Source organism: Rhinatrema bivittatum, chromosome 3 (assembly GCF_901001135.1).
Source record: "Rhinatrema bivittatum chromosome 3, aRhiBiv1.1, whole genome shotgun sequence".
NCBI classification, from domain to species: Eukaryota; Metazoa; Chordata; class Amphibia; order Gymnophiona; family Rhinatrematidae; genus Rhinatrema; species Rhinatrema bivittatum.
The window spans coordinates 197,658,771-197,678,015 of record NC_042617.1 but is presented as its reverse complement, the minus strand read 5'-3'; the positions used below and the strand labels follow the sequence as shown (position 1 = coordinate 197,678,015).

Here is a 19,245-nt window from a genome sequence, read left to right as displayed (position 1 = left end):
GAGTAGAATATATTGTCTGAAATGTATTACAGCTGTGCAGAAAGGCTTTAACTTCAGATATCTGGGAAAGGATGATAAGAGGAAGACTGTAAGAATATAGGGGAAAGATGTTCTGACATGCTTAGTAATGAAAGAATGTGATGTTTTTATAAATCTTTGTTTATAAATTACTGAGTACTGAGGTTATAAATTACTGCTTCTATTCAGTGCCTCCCTGCTTCCCTGCCGGCTGAAGACCCCAGGAGTGGCTGCAGAGCGTTGGGGAAGGCAGGAGCGGCAGTGGAGGTCCCAGCCGCATGGGAGAGCTCCTGGCAGCACGACCCTGCTGCGCAGGACTGGCGGCAGCCGGAGAGGAGCCCGGTGACGGTGGCACACCTGCAGCGAAGAGGACAGCGCCAGTGGCCCGACTGGCCGCGGCAAGGTAGGGAGCCTGCCCGCGCTTCTCGCCTGCACTCACTATGCCCAAATTGCCAGTAGATTTAGATTTTGCACAATATAAACTAATTCTACATTTTATATCACAGTTGTATCATCAAATCAAAAAAATTAATCAGCAGATTACTCCAGTCTTTAAAGTGCCACCAAATGCAGAGACACCAGGTGTGCAGTCTAGAAACTTTGTTTATTTCAAGGTATTAAAGCATAAGAACTGCCTGAGACCTTGGAAGGACCCTTATCAAGTCCTGTTGTTGAGTCATTCTGCACTAAAAGCTCCAAGGACTGGATCATTGGGTCCACACCAGTCACTGTAGAAAAGCTTACGCAGTACAAGCTATTCTTATTGACAGAATCAAAGTTACCACAAATCCTGTGAGGCCAGCATCAACTGACTAATGGAAGAAACTTATTTGAGGAGTACTAGAAAAGGGGAGGCCTGGCAGGGTACCTCAACATCTAAGTGTGTCAATCCAAGTGTTCTTGCTGCAATGTGTGGAAAAGAAGTTAAGATGTTCCTGGTGTGGCTCTGTTTCCTAATGCAGTGGCCCATAATCATGCCATTCCAGCTTTCTGATAAGAATGGCTATGTGCAGAATAAGAACATAAGAAACTGCCATGCTGGGTCAGACCAAGGGTCCATCAAGCCCAGCATCCTGTTTCCAACAGAGGCCAAACAGGCCACAAGAACCTGGCAATTACCCAAACACTAAGAAGATCTCATGCTACTGATGCAATTAATAGCAGTGGCTATTCCCTAAGTAAACTTGATTAATAGAGGCTGCAGGATTTTTACCAGCTGACTCATAACTAACCAGTCATGATGCCCTAGGGGATTCTGCACACCTATGTCCATTGAACCAGAAAGTTCATGAAGGGGTATCTACAGCTCCACTAACCTCTGCAGCATCATATAGGTGGAATTCCACCAGGTGGCAATGTCTTGAATGAGACGCTTGTGAGGCATCTCCAAATCAGTCTGCTTTTGTCGGAGAACCTGCCCCGCCTTCACACTTCTGTGGAAGTGCCCTGCTATGTCCCTGCGCTTGTGTATTAAGTCCTGCAGGTATTCATTCTCTTGGTGCTTGGACTCCAACCCCAGAGCTGACTTCATTACCAGGTGCAGAGTGTGTGCAAAACATTGGATATTCTTAAAGCGCCCGTCGGTTATTGCCTTAACCATGTTTGCACCATTGTCTGTGACAAAGAACCCTGGCTGAGGATTCCTGTCTTGCTGGTGTAGTTGCCAGCCCTCCAGCATCTGTCTGAAGCATGCTAGAATATTGGCTGCAGTATGGGCCTGGTCCGTCAGGTGGGTGTGCAGTGAAGCCCACCTCCACCCTGATACTTGTTCACTAATAGAGCTGCTGCCTGCCCCTGCCTCAGCCAGGTCCCATCAGTGTGCTGTCAGGGAGAGGTAAGAGTGTGCAGCATTCATGGTGGTCCAGATATCACAGGTGAAATGCACACTCCCCTCTGCCTTAGCTAGCAGCACTTGGATACGACTGCGACACTGCTTGCACAGGCTGGGGATGACCTTTCTGCTAAATGTGGTACTGGAGGGGACTTTGTAATTTGGAACTATGACCTTCAGAAAACGCTTGAAACCCATATTCTCCACTAACTGCAAGGGCTGGTCATCAAGGGCAATCATTTCCCCAATGCTCCTGGTTACAACTTTTGAGGCTGCCTGCCTCCTACCCCAGGATAGTGTTACCGCACTCCACCCCATTTCCTCCATTATGGGTTGTCGCTTCTGCCACATGTCAGGGGGTTGCTGGCCTGCCACCTGACTGCTAGAAGGGGCTGAGGGCATGGGGTGACTCTGCTCCTTTTCAACCACATTATGCTACCTGGAAAAAGGGGTCCCCTGACTGGTACTGCCACCATCCCCAGATGGAGATACTGTTGTTGGGTGTTGTCTCTTCATATGATGCATCATGCCAAAATTAGATAGATGTCTCATTTGCTTGCCTCTGCTAATAGCCCTGCCACAGTAATTACACCAAGCAAAACGCGGGTGCTCCATCACTTTAAAGTGGCTCCAGATCGCAGATGTCTTTCGTGATCCTCCCTTCTGTATAGCCTTGGGGGTGGATGCTGGCATTGGAGCTGAAGTAGTGGGTGCACCCTCAGAAGCAATGCCAGGGGCATCAGTCACACTCTGTGCCTGTGCTGACTGCTTTTCCTCTTCCTCATCATCAGTTTCATCTCTCCCCTGCTGCACTGAAGTGGAGGCTAAGACAGGACTAACGAATCCTCCTAAAACTTAGTCAGCTATTACTTCTGTTTCTGATGAGAATCCCACACAAGATTCTTCATCGGAATCAGAAGCAAATAGTGCCTGTGCTACATTGTCAACGCTAAGTCGAGACTGCTGTCCCACTGCTGCTTTTGGGTGTCGACATTTTGTCTTGCATGACTCAGCCCCCCCTTCCCTCACCTTCAAAAGTACAGGGTCAGAAACAGGTGGTGGCGATGCATCATGTTTAGATTTCATTTTTTTCTGGATGGAACTGCCTGCCCCTCCAAAGAGTTTAGATTGCAACAGGTCCCTTTTTAACTTTAATGGGGGACTGGCACTAGTGCCTTTTGAAGTGCCCCTCTGCCAGTCCCGATCACTCGACCAGATCTAGCTTTCCCTGACATTATGGATTTAATGTCACTGCCTTCTAGGGATTTCAATTAAAATAATTATTTCCAAAAGAGGCCCACTGGGGATTGGGCTTCACAGACACCCACTGTCCCAATATACTTAAGTCTGCAAAACTGGCTGCCCACAGGCACAGTGCCTTGATGTGCACTAATGTAATGTGTGTGCACACACCGAGCTTGTAACTACAAAAGAGGCCTACTCGGGATTTGGCTTCACAGACCACTGCTGTCCCAATATACTTGAGTCTGCAAAACTGGCTGCCCACAAACACAGTGCCTTGATGTGCACTAATGTAATGTGTGTGCACACACCGAGCTTGTAACTACAAAAGAGGCTCACTGGGGATTTGGCTTCATAGACACCCACTGTCCCAATATACTTGAGTCTGCAAAACTACCCAGTGCCCACTGGCACTGATGCCCAGTGCACAGAGAGACTGAGTTCAATTTAAAAAATGCAGTTAACAAAAAAGCTGGAATTGGCACAGCAGGAAAATCGATGAAATATATTTTTCAATGGAAATTCTAGCAAACTAGCTAGACCTAAACGGTGCTTGCAACCTACCCCAGGGGATGAATTAAGCAGCAAAATGCCACTGCTAGCAGCTTCTCTCCATGGCACAGAGAGACCATCTCAGATCAATGAAAAAAAAGTGCTTAAAAAAAACAGGGCTAGCTGGCACTGCAGCCAAATGCAGAACAAATATCTTTTTCTATTGAAGTAGCTAGCCTAGCTAGCAATTGAATACAGATTTGAGAACTCAGACTATCTCTGAGAACAGCCACCTTCCACAGAGACCACCTCCCCAGATCACCCCTGCAAAGAAAGTGTGTGGCACGCCGCGTGCTTAAGTATATATAGTGCTGGGTCATCAGCAAAAGCGTCACCGACCACTGAGTGAGAGCACGATTGGCTGCATTGCAAAAATTCTTATCGCTGATATGTTGCATTCTGGTCTCCTTGCCAACCTGTCCGACCCACTCTGACAGGGCTGTGAGGTCACTGATGACTCACAGGAAAGGGCTGGTTTTTGGCTATGGATACACCCAAATGGCGTCGCTGATATGTTGCATTCTGGTCTCCTTGCCAACCTGTCCGACCCACTCTGACAAGGCTGTGAGGTCACTGATGACTCACAGGAAAGGGCTGGTTTTTGGCTATGGATACACCCAAATGGCATTCTCCTATTTCAAATGGCCGCTAAGAAATCACTGCAAACGCGCAGCGCCAAACGTATGGAACGGATGATATGTTGTATTCGTGGGGGATCGCGATACGTTTCGCGACCCCACGAATACAACAATGGCAATTGTTTTGAATTGCCAATATGTTGCAAACGAATGCACACCCCTATGAACCGGTAGATGTGATATATTTGGATTTTCAGAAGGCATTTGAAAAAGTTCCTCATGAGAGGCTTCTAGGAAAAGTAAAAAGTCATGGGATAGATGGTGATGTCCTTTCATGGATTACAAACTGGCTAAAAAACAGTAAACAGAGAGTAAGATTAAATGGACAATTTTCTCAGTGGAAGGGAGTGGGCAGTGGAGTGCCTCAAAGATCTGTATTGGGACCCGTACTTTTCAATATATTTATAAATAATCTGGAAAGAAATACGACAAGTGAGGTAATCAAATTTGCAGATGATACAAAATTGTTCAGAGTAATTAAATCACAAGCAGAATGTGATAAATTGCAGGAAGACCTTGCAAGACTGGAAAATTGGGCATCCAAATGGCAGATGAAATTTAATGTGGATAAGTGCAAGGTGATGCATATAGGGAAAAATAACCCATGCTATAGTTACACAATATTAGGTTCCAGATTAGGAGCTACCACCCAAGAAAGAGATCTAGGCGTCATAGTGGATAACACATTGAAATCATCGGTTCAGTGTGCTGCGGCAGTCAAAAAAGCAAACAGAATGTTGGGAATTATTAGAAAGGGAATAGTGAATAAAACGGAAAGTGTCATAATGCCTCTGTATTGCTCCATGGTGAGACTGCACCTTGACTACTGTGTACAATTTTGGTCACCGCATCTCAAAAAAGATATAGTTGCGATGGAGAAGGTACAGAGAAGGGTGACCAAAATGATAAACAGGTCAATACAGTAAAATGCGGCCGCGGTTACCCTGCTTCTAACCCACCTTCTACTCACAATTTGGCCGCGTTAGTCCAACCCGCGATTCACTATCCCCTCTAACCCATTCTTACCGCCTCTTTAAATCAACGAGTAACCCCTTCCGCCCACGGCATGTATATGAGATGTAAACGATCGGATTAGCTATTCCCCCCTCCCCCCCATTCAGTAACGCGCGCCCTGACTATCGCCTTTTTAACCTGCAGTTTAGCCGCATGTTTAACCTGCTAATTTACCGCCTACCCCTACCCCTGCATTAGAGGCAGGGGTAAGGGTAGACGGCAAACTTTCCCCCAAAAGAAAACCTAAAATCCCCTCCTCCTGAAGCGACTGGACATGTAAAATATGTGAATAAGTGTAACCAACTTACTTTTTGTTTCTTTTTCAGCCCTTTCAGCCTTCTCTGCCATCCTCCGGAGGGGGCAGCCGGCAGCGAAAGCGGTTTCCAGCGGCCCCCGCCGGCGAAGACGGAGGAACGCACGCCCGTAGTGCACGGGCGCTCAAGCCAATGAAAGCACATGGACGAACGTGTGTGACATACGCCGTGACATCACGCACGCGTGTTCATGTACTTTCATTGGCTTGAGCACCCGTCAATTTGGGCGCTCTAGCCAGCGAAGCGCATGACATCACGGCGTACGCTTCGCTCACTCTAGCCAGCGAAGTGTACGCCGTGATGTCATAGCTTCGCTGGTTCTAGCCATTGGCTTGAGTGCCCAAATTGCAATTCAGACCTGGAGACAAGGTTTGTTTAAACACCTGCCACATACTGATCAGAATACCTTCCATGAGGTTTGCCTCTTGCTACATCAAGCTTTTCCCTGTTTCTCTTCAGGTGGGGCCTGTGACCTACCAACTGCAGCTACCCGCCTCTCTGGGGATCCATTATGTGTTCCACATCTCCATCCTCAAACCCCTAATCCTCACGTGACCATCCCGAAGGGTGCCTAGATCCCAAGAAGTATCCACCGAAAAGGATCAGGTCTATCCAGTAAGTGAGATACTGGATGTTTCAGCATAGGAACAAAAAATGGGAGTTCTGATCTCCTGGGGGGGGGGGGCTTATATTCCGGACAATGGTTACAATAATAATGCAGTATAATACTTTCTATTACTGATGTTAAATAGACCAGGAAGGCAGCATGACTCTGTTTCCTCTAAAAATTCAGGATTCTGTCTCTCATACATACATAGACACAGAAAAACACGCCTGTGGTTTACTTCTCCTACTCTCATAGCTGTTTTACAGTCTCAAGATTATAAGGTCAGAGGGAGAATATTGAGGTCTACTTTCTAAATACATTCTTAGCCAAACTTGTCAGACTTAGGCTAAGAAATCCTATTACAGCATGTGAGAAAAAATGTGTGTATGTGTGAGGGCATGTATTGGAGCAGGTGAGAGCATGTGTGAGAGCAAATGTGAATCATGTGTAAGAGAAAGCATATGTTTGTGAGAGCAAGAGAGAGCATACAAAAGGACAGTTGGGTCCATATTCAGCTGCTGAGTAACTAGTTAAGTTAGCAAGATGCACCTTATTGGCTAATTTAACTGGAATATTCAGCAGCGGGGCAGCATCACTGATGCCCAACTATCTTAAAAGTTAGCCAGATAGGTATATCCAGCTAACTCTAGACTTGCCCTACAGCGTGGCCAGAGTTAACTAGTTAGGTTATCTGGCTAATTCCAATATTCAGAGTTAGCTCCTCCTGGAAAAGCCTATTGTCTGCCCATACTTGAAACAAGACATCGGCACATTGAATACCCTTGTGTTTGTGAGTGAATGAGAGACAGGGGTGCCGCTGCCCATACATGATTTCCAAAGTCTGTTTAATAGTGAGTAATCATTTTATCGTATGAAAAAGATATGAGGTTTTTAGTTGCACACCAAGAAGTCGAAGCTGTTTTAATTATATGGTAGTTTTAATAATTTTGTTGACTTTTTGAGGGGCAATACATGGAATTTTAATATTGCTTTATATATATCTCATATTGCTAAATTCATATTGTTTTTTTTGTTGCTTTCAATAGCGTTATAAATTGTAGCCATAATAGTATTGATTTTAGATTAAACTGTGGCAGATAGTGCTGCCGTTATATATATTAACTTATGGCATTCTTATTTATTTTGTTTTTATAATTGATTTATCCAGCTTTGCGTGGCAATTTTATTATTATCACTCACAGTGGGTCCTAGTTTTTTTCAAGATTGGAACATCTGTTTACTACTTTAGGTAGTATTTTTTAGTCATATATTATTCCATAGTGCTCTCTTTATGACCTTTTTTGACGTGCCAGTCAGCCATGAGACATTTTTTGCAACATTAGTTTTATCATGATATTTTAATAAATGAATTATTATTTTTTTTTAATTACAGACCAGCTGTTGCACAGTCTTTTTTAAGACCTGGATATTTACTAACCAAAACACGTCACAAGTTGAGGTAAAGGCAATATATTTTGTTTAATGACGTGCCATATGTATATGTTTTTTAATGTGAGTTCATTACATTCTGTATTTTATGTTACACTACACATTTATGTTACCATTTTATCTGTATGTCATGTTTTTATTATTTATGAGTATGTGTTATTTATTGTATATTGTAGCCCCTGATGTAGCCCCATTGAAAGAGGGAGAAACTCGGCCAGAGTCGGGCTTGTTCATATATTCGTGTTACTGCTCAATAAAGAAATCCAGATTGGACACCTGGCTGCTAATCCTGTATTGCTGCCCTCATTGCCATGAAAGAGTTACATGATGATTCCTCTATAAAGATTGTAGCAGCAGACAAAGGCGGACTGATAGTGGTGTTGAACGAACTTGATTATGATCATGAAGTTATGAGACAGTTGGAAGATAACCAATTTTTTATGTGGAATTGAACACTAATTCTATCCCTGTGATTCATGAATGGGTCAATAAGATTTTGGAGGCTGCATTTAAAGATAAGGTTATATCTAGCAAAGAGTTTAACTTTTTGTTGGTGTCTTATCCTTCTATACCTCATTTTTTTATCTTGCCTAAAATACATAAATCTATGACATCTCCTCCGGGGACACCCATAGTATCAGGGTTAGGATCTGTATTGGAACCCCTATCTAAATTTCTTGATAAAATTTTACAACCTAGGGCTTTTGCTTATACCTTCTTATCTTAAGGACTCCATTGATTGTATTAATCAATTGACTTCTTTACCCACTGTCAACAAAGATTGGGTTATGGTGATGGCTGATATCACTGCCCTTTATACTAATGTACCTCAGTCTGCTGCTCTTGACATCATTAAAAAGAGTTTGGCAATATGAACTTTTCTGAGAAAAGATTTGTTTTTAATGACAATTGCTGAAATCACGTTGACCTGTAGTTACTTTTCTTACAAATCACGATTTTTTCTACAAACCAAAGATATTCCTATGGGGTCTCCCATAGCCCCGGCTATTGCTTGTTTATATGTTGCTTATTTTGAGAAACGTGTAGTTTATTCCTCTGTTTGGTTTAAACAGGTAGCCTGGTGGGGTAGATACATTGATGATATTTTTTTGATTTGGCGAGGGAACACTGAAGATCTTAAGTTGTTTCTACATGAAGTCAATGTAGGGGATCCACACTTAAAATTTACAGTGACTATGGATTTATACACAGTTTCCTTTTTGGATGTGAAGGTTCATCTCCATAACAACAATATATATAGGAAACCCACTGATAAAAATACACGATTGCATTACCAAAGCTTCCATCCCCGACAATTAAAGAAAAATATCCCCACGGGACAGTTCTTAAGGTATAGGCGTTTATGTTCCACCGTGGATTAATTCAAAATGCAAGCCCAGAATTTGAGTGAGAGATTTCAGGCCCAGGGGTATACCAAATCTGTGATTAAGAAGGCCTATAAATGGGCTTTATTTGCCAACAGGGACAACTTGTTGATAAAATCTCAAAGTGATGGTCCCTCTAGAAAGATTTGTTCCATTCCATACTCGTTGAAATCCTCTAATGTTAAAGAACTAATAAGGAAACACTGGCATGTTCTTGCCCCTTTAAAAATGTTTGTTGAAGCTCCTATATTTGCAATAAAAAAAACATAGGAACTTGTGGGATAATATGAATCAACGGAGAGTGCAGGTTGTTGATAAAGGGTTTGAACATGGACAGGTAGCGTGTGGTTCCTGTTCTGTTTGTTCTCATGTATTATCTTTACAGTTTTTCAACATCCAAGTTTAAGCCAACCATATGTACTTTCTGAATTATTTACATGTGAATCTATTGGTGTTGTCTATGTGGTAATATGTCCTTGCCAATATATCTATATAGGACAGACTGTTAGATCAGTTAAAGTATGCATCATTGAACACAAAAGCAGAATTAGATCGCTTAAAGAACATGCACCACTGGTTGATCATTGGGTGGAAAAACAACATACTTTACATGATCTTAAATTCTTTGTGATCAAAAACGTTAGATTGGAACTTGGGGATTTATCAGCTGTATTGAGGCGAGTGGAACAAAGATTAATCTTTAATTGGAATACCTCTACTCCCAATGGTCTTAATGGCCCTATTGAATGGACTGCATTTATTGGATAAGTCCTCAGTTTTATGCGGTGGTAGATTGAATTCTTTTTCCTTATGGGACAGCTGTAATAAGGTAGTGTGACTTATAAAGAGCTTCGGTATGTTTTGGTAATTGGTTTTGTAAGAAACATGGGTTAGTACTAATTAATGAATTGATATGTAAATGGTGTAGTCTGGGGATAATTGGTTCACTCGTGACATCCTTTTGCAATAAAAGGTTAGTAGGGTTCCCCTTGCACCTTAGGAATTTGTCGGCGAATTTGTCGTTTCCAGTGTAACGCAGGTACATGGCAATGTTGGCGTCTGTTCAGGTACGTGTTGTGCTCTCTCTTACCTTGTAAATTTTTATAAGTTGATTTTTGGTTGCAGTTTCTGCTACCGGATGAATTTGTGAAAAACATTACATTGAATTACATTTGAGAAGACTTGAATGTGTTATGACCATCTCTAATCTGTTTTTACGTGGCTTTGAATATGCGAGCTTAAGGCAGTGAGTATTTGTTGGTGTTGGAAAGGTAAGGGTTATTAATACTTTTTGAAGTTATGGGTAAAAATGGTGGTTAAGGCTGGTGTCTAAAATTAAAATTGTTCGATTGTTTTAGTGGATGGCGTGAATGAATCCCTTTCAGCGGGTGAAACAAAGATCTTTGTCGGATGGTATCAATTTTGTGGATTAAAAACAGTGGAATAGCAGAGTGGACGGTGTCGATACTGCGCATTAAAAACAGTGCTAGTGGAGTAGTTGAGTGGACGGTGTCGGTACTGTGGATCAAAAACATCTGAATGGACAGAGTGTGATTTTTATTGAGCATAATTGATCGATGAATATGAAGATTGAAAATATATACATGTTATATTATTTAAGTTTACATTATTATTAGTAAGAACAATTGAGCATTAGCTTGATTTAAGAAATAATACTTGATTTAAGGAATAATAATGATATTCAATACTTTGGGCCGGATTTTAAAAGGATTACGCGCATAAGGTACGCGCGTAACCCTTTTAAACCCCCCCCCCTGCGTGCGCCAAGCCTATTTTGCATAGGCTCGGCGGCGCACGCAAGTCCCGGGGCTTGCAAAAAGGTGCGGTCGGGGGCGTGGCCAGGGGCGCAGTTTTGGATTGGGGGCATGTTCGGGGGCATGTGGGCGGTCCGGGGGTATGGCCGAGTGCCCAGACACAGCGGCCTGTGTCGGGGCCTGCCGCGCCGGCGTGCGTAAGTTATTACTGCCCGGAAGCAGTAGTACCTTTTCTGATAAAGGTAGGGGGAAGGGTTAGATAGGGCCGGGAGGGTGGGTTAGGTAGGAGTAGGGAGGGGAAGGTGTGGGGGGGTGGAAGGAAAGTTCCCTCCGAGGCCGCCCCGATTTCGGAGCGGCCTCGGAGGGAACGGGCAGCGCGCGCAGGGCTCGGCGTGCGCAAGTTGCACAAATGTGCACCCCCTTGGGCGCACCGACCCCGGATTTTATAAGATACGCACGGCTACGTGCGTATGTTATAAAATCCAGCGTACTTTCTTTTAAAATGTACCCCATTGTATATAACCATTTTGTTGGATATTTGGTAATGATTCACTGATGTTTTGAATTAACAAATTGGGGGGATACATTCTGTACTTGTGGATTATTTTAATGATTGAATGGCGAGGATGTGACTGTGTGGATGGGTTAGTTAGTATTTATTTGTCTAGCTAGGTGCTCATGTTATATGTTTGAATAAACATTTATGTACAATTGAATATTAGTGTGATGTGATATATGTGGAGTTCTCTAGTAGTGTTGTCATTTATTGAGTATAGAGAACCTGTTAATATTAGCCCTCTGTAGTAGTGTTACCTATATAAGGCAATGGCAGACATCCCTCCAGTGCCTGGCAACAGGTCTCCCTACTGCCTAGTAGTATGAGTTGCTTCAGCGTTCCTGTCTCTGTGTTTTCAGCTCCAGCATCTTTAGTTCTTAGTTCTTCAGTGTGCTTTGCCTCCTCTGTTGCTTCTCACTTCCTGCCCTGCCTATCCATCCCCTCTTTCCCTTCAGATGTGTACCCGGTACTGACCATTGCCTGCTTCTCGGACCTTCCTGAACACCGCCTGTCACGGACTACTGCCTCCTTCTTGGATCTTCAGCTCATCAGCAGAGGCCCTCACCTGCCTGTTCTGGTACCCTAATGCTCAGTCTGAGGGGAATGTGGGCTGGTAAAGGCGAAACTCCTGCTAGGCCTCTGTCTCATCCGATTCTACGTCTGTCCAAGGGTCCACGTCTCCAACAATGTGTGTGTATGTGGTGTGAGATAAAGCATGTGGGACAAAGAGAACATGTGTATGTGAGAGACTATGTGTGTGAAAGCATGTGCAAGAGAGCATAGCATGTGTGTATATGTAAGAGCATATGGGAGAGAGAGAGAGTGTGTGTTTGTGTGTGGGCGAAAGAGACCATGAGCATGTATTTGTGTGTGTGTGAGTAAGTGAATGTGTGAGAGAAGGAAAGGAGAATCTTTTAGCCCAACTTCTCACCAATCTATGACAGTCTCAGAATGACTAAAAATCAAATGTTTGCAGTTATGGAGAGCAAGGGATGTTTTTTATCCATATTTTTAATTATTGGGTATTATTTGATTGTCTGCCGTTTTGAAATATTGTATTGGTGGTTGGGAAAGTTTTCAAAATTTAATTGCGTTTTTAATTATTGGATGTTATTGTGTTTATCAGTTGTTTTGAAATATTTATTTTTTGTTAGCATGGTTTTACTATTATGATTGGTGTTTTATATTTCTTGATTTTATTGTTTGATATTTTGAGGCATGGTGATAGTTCACCCTTGTTGCACTGCATACAGAATCTGTTGCGGCTCGCGGCAACCCCCGACGGAACCCCCCTACCGTCTCTGTTGCTCCTCTTCGCTGCGGCTTGGCATGGCAGGCCGCCGACGCCATCCTGCTCTCCTCAGTGGGGCTTCCCCTAGGCGCGTGCGCGAGGCTCCACCCTTTAAAGGGGCAGTGGCGCGAAAAACAAGTCCAGCCCCGGAGGATGACATCACCAAGGAGGGGTATTTAAACCCCACAGCTGCTACTGAAGATTGCCTTTGCAATGGGTCTTCTCTGCGGAGTGTCTAGTTGCTGTGCATATGTTCCTGAGTTCCTGCCTTGCTCCAATTTCTGCCTTTGTTCCTGCCTTGCTCCAGTTCCTGCCTTCCTCCAGCTCCTGCCTCATCCCTGCTCCAGTATCCAGTCCTTGGCTTGATCTCCAGATTTGACCTCTGCTTGTCTTCTCGTCTCTGCTTGTCTGCTGCCCGTCTTGACCCCTGGCCTGTTTCACCGTTTCCGCCTCTTCGCTGTCTGCCCCAGATCTGCCTGGACCCTGGTTCCGCTTCTTCGCTGCCTGCCCAGACCCGGACTGCTGACCTTGCCTTCGTCTCATTCTTCACCTCCCAGAGACGATTTCCATTGGGGCCAATCCCTCAGTAGTCATCACTTGCTCCGGCTCAAGGGTTCCCAACCACAACAGTTTGCAAAGGCCATGGACCCGGTGGACTTGTCCGGCTTCCAGGCCATTCCGGGTATGGCCCAATGAATACAGCAACAGCAGCAATGTCTGGAGGCTTTGTCCGCCACAGTGGAGCGCTTGGCCAGTCGCCTGGAATCCGTGTCTGGGTCCGGGACTGCTGCCCCTCTGCCTGTGGTTCCAGTTGCTCCACCTGGGTTTGCTGGGGAACCAAAGCAGTGCCAAGGATTTTTGAACCACTTCTTCATCAGGTTCTCACTCCAGGATCAGCAGTTCCCAATGGATCAAGTCAAGACATCATTCATCTTGTCCTTACTGGATGGCAAGACCCTGGCCTAGGCATCCCCGCTGTGGGAGTGCAGGGATTCCATTCTCGGAGACCTGCCCCGTTTCGTCCAGACCTTCCGCCAGGTATTTGATGAGCCTGATCGTCAGTCCACTGCTTCCTCTGAACTAATTCATCTCCACCAAGGTTCACGCCCACTGGCCGAGTTTGCAGTAGAATTCTGTACCTTGGCGTCTGAGCTGGGTAGCATGAGGACAGCCTACGCAGTATCTTCCTCGCGGGGTTGTCCTCCCGGATCAATGATGAGCTGGCCACTCAAGGCTCTCATTGATCTGGCTGGCCAGATCGATTGGCGATTGCAGCAGCATGCAAAATAACGTAAGCCTGTACGCTGCCCGGTTCCCCTGCTCCGTCCTTTTCTTGCCCGATGGTCCCTCCAGCAACATCTGGGGCTTCGCCAGAACACGGGGAGGAGCCCATGCAACTGGGCCATAGTCGCCTGACGGCAGAAGAAAAACAGCACCACAGAACACTGGAACTGTGTCTCTATTGCGGTGGTAAAGGGCACTTACTGGCTCAATGCCTTGAGTGTCCGGGAAACTCCCGGGCCTAGGTGTCTCTTGGGAGCTGACCCTAGGCTGCATCAATCCTGCTCCTCAATGTACTGTTACTGTCATGCTCCAGTTCTCCGAAGGGTCGTTCATGACTCTGGCCTTCATTGATTCTGGGGCTGGAGGAAACTTCATCCTAGCTGAATTGGTACGCCAGCTTCAACTTCCAGTACGTCACTGCAATCCACCTTTGCTCATCTCATCCATCCAAGGGGAACCACTCCCTGGATGACTTACCTCCTGCACAGCTCCAGTGACCCTCCTTGCTGGGGTTCTCCACAAGGAGGAGATATCCTTCTTTATCCTAGAAAAGGCTGTCCACTCAGTTGTACTGGGCCTCCCTTGGTTGCAGAAACACTCGCCCACTATTGACTGGAGAACTCTCCAAATCGTGGCTTGGGGTCCCGAATGCTTTGCATCCTGCCCACATCAGAAGCCGCAACCTCAGGTTCAGCTTGCAACCTATCATCCATCTACGTCCACAGTACGCCAATTTTTCAGATGTTTTTTCCAAGGAGGAGGCGGAGACCTTTCCAGCGCATTGTCCCTTTGACTGCGCCATTGATCTGTTATTCGATACTGTTCCACCCCGAAGACGGGTATATCCACTGTCCTTGCCAGAGACTCAAGCCATGTCTAAGTACATAAAAGAAAATCTGGATCGGGGGTTCATTTGTCTTTCTTCATCTCCAGCTGGTGCAGGGTTTTTCTTTGTATCCAAAAACGATGGCTCATTAAGACCCTGCATAGATTACAGGGGCTCAATGCCATCACCTGCAAGGATCACTATCCTCTCCTTTGATTCCTGAGCTCTTGGACCGCCTCCATGGAGCCAAAGTATTCACCAACTTGGACTTGCGTGGCGCCTACAACTTGATCCGAATAAAGCCAGGGGACGAATGGAAGACCGCGTTTAACACATGCGACGGTCATTACGAGTTTCTTGTGATGCCATTCAGACTGTGTAACGAGCCCGCAGTCTTTCAGAATTTAATGAATGCAGTATTTTGGGACATGCTTCATAAAGGAGTAATTGTCTACCTTGACAACATCCTAATCTACTCCAAGGATCTAGCCACCTATCGCTCTGACGTCCGCCGGGTTCTCCAACGTCTCAGAGAGAACCGCTTATTTGCAAAACTCGAAGTGCCTTTTTGAACAACAGTCATTAACCTTCTTGGGCTTTGTCGTCTCCACCACTGGTTTCCGAATGGACCTGGATAAACTAGTCAGCATCTGGGAGAGGCCGCAACCGGTGGGACTTCACTCATTACAACACTTTCTTGGTTTTGCCAACTTTTACAGGAACTTCATCCCACGCTACTCACATATCATAGCCCCAATTAAGGCTCTGACCAAGAAAGGTGCTGACCCTAGGCACTGGCCCAGTGAGGATGTTTAAGCCTTCGAGGAACTCAAGGCAGCTTTCCTGCAAGAAACCATCACCCAGAACCAACTCAGCCATTCATTGTGGAAGTGGATGCTTCCGACGTCGCAGTAGGGGTGGTCCTTGGTCAGCATTCTGACCAAGGGACTCTACTTCCCTGTACCTATTTCTCTCGCAAGTTTTCTCCGGCAGAGAAGAATTATGGAATTGGCGACAAGGAGTTGCTGGCGATAAAAATGGCTCTTGAAGAATGGAGGCAATGGCTGGAGGGGGCACAACACCCCATCACCGTCTACACCAACCACAAAAACTTGGAATATCTCAGCAAAGCACAGCATCTGAACCTACGCCAAGCCCGCTGGTCCTTATTCTTCAACCATTTTAATTTCATACTACATTACCATCCTGCAACAAAAAATGCTTGAGCAGATGCCCTTTCTAGATTACATGAGTCTGAAGACACGCAAGATCCACCTAGCTACATTCTGGATCCAGCTAAGGTTCTATTAGCCATCACAGATACCGTGCTGCCAGGGAAGATGGTGGTCCCACTCCATCTTCGTCCCAAAGTGCTATCTTGGGCGCACGATTCCCTCACCGCTGGGCACCCACGGAGGGCACGAACCCTAGAATTGTTGTTCTGCTACTGCTGGTGGCCTCACATGATGCAAGATGTTTGGGCCTACGTCAGCTCCTGCCCAACTTGCGCTCAGCAAAAGCTGCTACCCGGCCAGCCATGGGGGCTCCTTCAACCTCTACCACCACCACGAGAACCTTGGACTCATATATCCACGGATTTTGTGGTAGACCTGCCCATGTCTTCAGGGAATCAAACAATATGGGTAGTGGTCGACAGGTTCTCAAAAATGGCACACTTCATCCCGTTGCCCAAGCTGCCATCAGCTACTGAGCTGGCGCGACTGTTCACTCTACATGTGTTCCGGCTGCATTGTCTCCTGCTACTCAGAACGGGGGTCCTCAATTCACAGCTAAATATTGGGGGGCACTATGTAAAATGTTGGGGAGTGCAGTTGGACTTCACCACAGCCTTCCATCCCCTGGGGAATGGACAAGCAGAACGTGTCAACAGGGGCTTGAAGACGTTCATCCACTCATTTGTGAGCTGTCGCTGATTGGGCTACACTTTTGCCATGGGCAGAGTTCTCACATAATTCCCACATGCTCTCCGCTACCGGGAATTCTCCTTTCCAAATTGTATATGGCAAGTTCCCGAGACCTCCACTTCTATTGCCACTCTCTGTAGCCTTCCCAGCAGCTCAGCTTACGGCCGAACAGCTACACGACCTGAGAATCTACCAACTCCAACCTACTGCGAGCTGCCAAACGAAGGCGGATAAACACCGTCAACCGCCTCCGCTGTTTAACACAGGAGACCAAGTTTGGCTCAGTACCTGCAACATCCGCCTGAGGGTCCCGTCCATGAGGCTCGCTCCCAGGTACATCGGACCCTTTTCAATTAGTGAACGCTTGGGACCAGTAACTTACTGCTTACGGCTTCCCACAAGCCTCCGGATACATAACTCCTTTCATGTATCACTATTGAAGCCTTTAGTACTTTCTCCTTTCCATGCTGCTCCACCTAAACCGCCTGACGTGGAGTCCGATGATGATCCTATCTATCAGGTTCGAGAGATCCTTGATGTCCATCGGCACCATAGATGCTGGGAATATCTGATTGCCTGGGAGGGGTTCGGTGCTGAAGAAAATTCATGGGAGCCATCATCCAATATTCTTGATAAAACTTTGCTCCAGCACTTTCATCAAACCCACCCTGGCAAGCCTGGTCCTTCTCAAAGGGGGCTTAAGAGGGGGTACTGTTGCAGCTCGTGGCCGCGGCAACCCCCGACAGACCCCCTACTGACTCTGCTACTCCTCTTCGCCACGGCTCAGCGGGGCTTCCCCTAGGCACGCACGTGCGGGAGGCTCAGCCCTTTAAAGGGGCAGTGGCGCGAAAAACAAGTCTGGCCCCGGCGGATGAAGTCACCAAGGAAGGGTATTTAAACCCCACAGCTGCTACTGAAGATTGCCTTTGCAACGGGTTTTCCCTGCGGAGTGTCTAGTTGCTGTGCGTTTGTTCCTGAGTTCCTGCCTTGCTCCAGTTCCTGCCTTCCTTCCTGCCTTCCTCCAGCTCCTGCCTCATCCCTGCTCCGGTATCCAGTCCTCTGCTTGATCTCCAGATTTGACCTCTGCTTGATTTCTCGTCTCTGCTTGTCTGTTGCCCGTCTCGACCCCTGGCCTGTTTCACCATTACTACCTCTTCGCTGCCTGTCCCGGATCTTCTGCCTGGACCCTGGTTCCACTTCTTCGCTGCCTGCCCAGACCTGGACTGCTGACCTTGCCTGCATCTCATTCTTCACCAGCACCACCTCCCGGCGATGAGTTCCATTGGGGGCAATTCCTCGGTGGTCATAATCACTCGCTCCGGTTCAAGGGTCCACAACAACAACAGAATCTGGCTTGTTGTAGTTTCCAGTTCAGTTTTTGTTTGCATGTTTCTATTTATACTTCTGGTCCCTGTATTCTGTATTTGGTGTGGGTCTGTCTGTGTTTACAAGTGTGACTAGGTAAAGTATTCTGCTAGAATGTTTCTTTATATAGATCTATAGCAACCTGGCTTGTACTGTTTGCAGTGTATTGGTGTTGTAGTAATATTTGCAAAGCTGCCTTTTCATAAGTTGGGTTGTTACTGTTTGAATGCTGGCAGTTAGTGATGTTTTGGTATGGGAGGGCCAAAATACCACTATACCTAACAAGTATTGCAATAGGTCTAATATGAGTTTTGAGTGTCTTTTTTGCAGGGGTTTATGGTTGCCACCACAGTAATGCATGTAAATAAAATATACATGTTGTTGTAAGTCATATTTTTACCTGATTATCTTTTTTCATATAAAATCTATTATTAACAATGCATAATTTTTAATTGTGTGTGGGGAAGTCCTGAGGGTGGGGGTGGGGGTAGGGACGCCAGGCTATAAGTTTTGTCTCAGGCAATTAATACCCTTGCATTGTCCCTGCTATACATCTCTCGCTGTTTACTGCCCCACAGAAAGCCCCTTTGAATTCAACCATTTATCTGTGAGAGAAAATAATTATTTTCAGTCTTGTGGTGGATTGTAAGGCACTTTCATTTAGTGGTTGACTATTGCAAACATGGGTTGAAAATATTCACTATCCTGTTCATGTGAAGACAATGCATCATGCTTTCAATCAAGTTGGAAAGAGGTCTCTTGTCAGTTATTTATAAATCTTTACTATATACCAGTGATGTCATAATACTGGTGATGTAATAATTCTATTGATACAGTACTTCTATGACATATTAAGATCTGGTATTATAAGACTTTGAACATTTCTAACTTTTGGTCATTTGGATGTTTCAGAAAAACATCAGGTTATGACTACAAGGGAGATAAACAGATAGTAAGGGAAGGATAATTATATCAGCGGTAAGATGATTTTTACATGTTTGGTCATTTTTAGAATACTGTATATCTAGAGACTTTCCTAAGTTTATTTTCTCTTGTAATTTATGATATATTTAGCCAATGTTGCTCCTGGATTCTTGGCAGATTGTGATAATTTTTGTCATTCTACATGGGTTTCTGAGACTCTACCCAAAGAAGCCCATTTGGTCTCAAAAT

The 19,245-nt window shown here is 45.4% G+C and overlaps 1 protein-coding gene and 1 long non-coding RNA gene across 2 annotated transcripts in view; both read left to right on the top strand.

The window, feature by feature from the left end:
* Window positions 1–223: 223 nt before the first annotated feature.
* On the top strand, window positions 224–7,889 carry LOC115088722. The gene is made up of 4 exons (XR_003855837.1): window positions 224–421; window positions 6,069–6,224; window positions 7,610–7,675; window positions 7,842–7,889. It is a non-coding gene; the product is annotated as an uncharacterized LOC115088722 (long non-coding RNA).
* Window positions 7,890–19,008: 11,119 nt separating this feature from the next.
* Window positions 19,009–19,245, top strand: part of LOC115088721 (neurofilament heavy polypeptide-like) — a 67,536-nt gene continuing 67,299 nt past the window's right edge. Inside the window, exon 1 of the mRNA XM_029596963.1 lies at window positions 19,009–19,050. The gene's annotated coding sequence lies outside the window, so the exon portion shown is untranslated. The remainder of the gene's footprint in view (window positions 19,051–19,245) is intronic.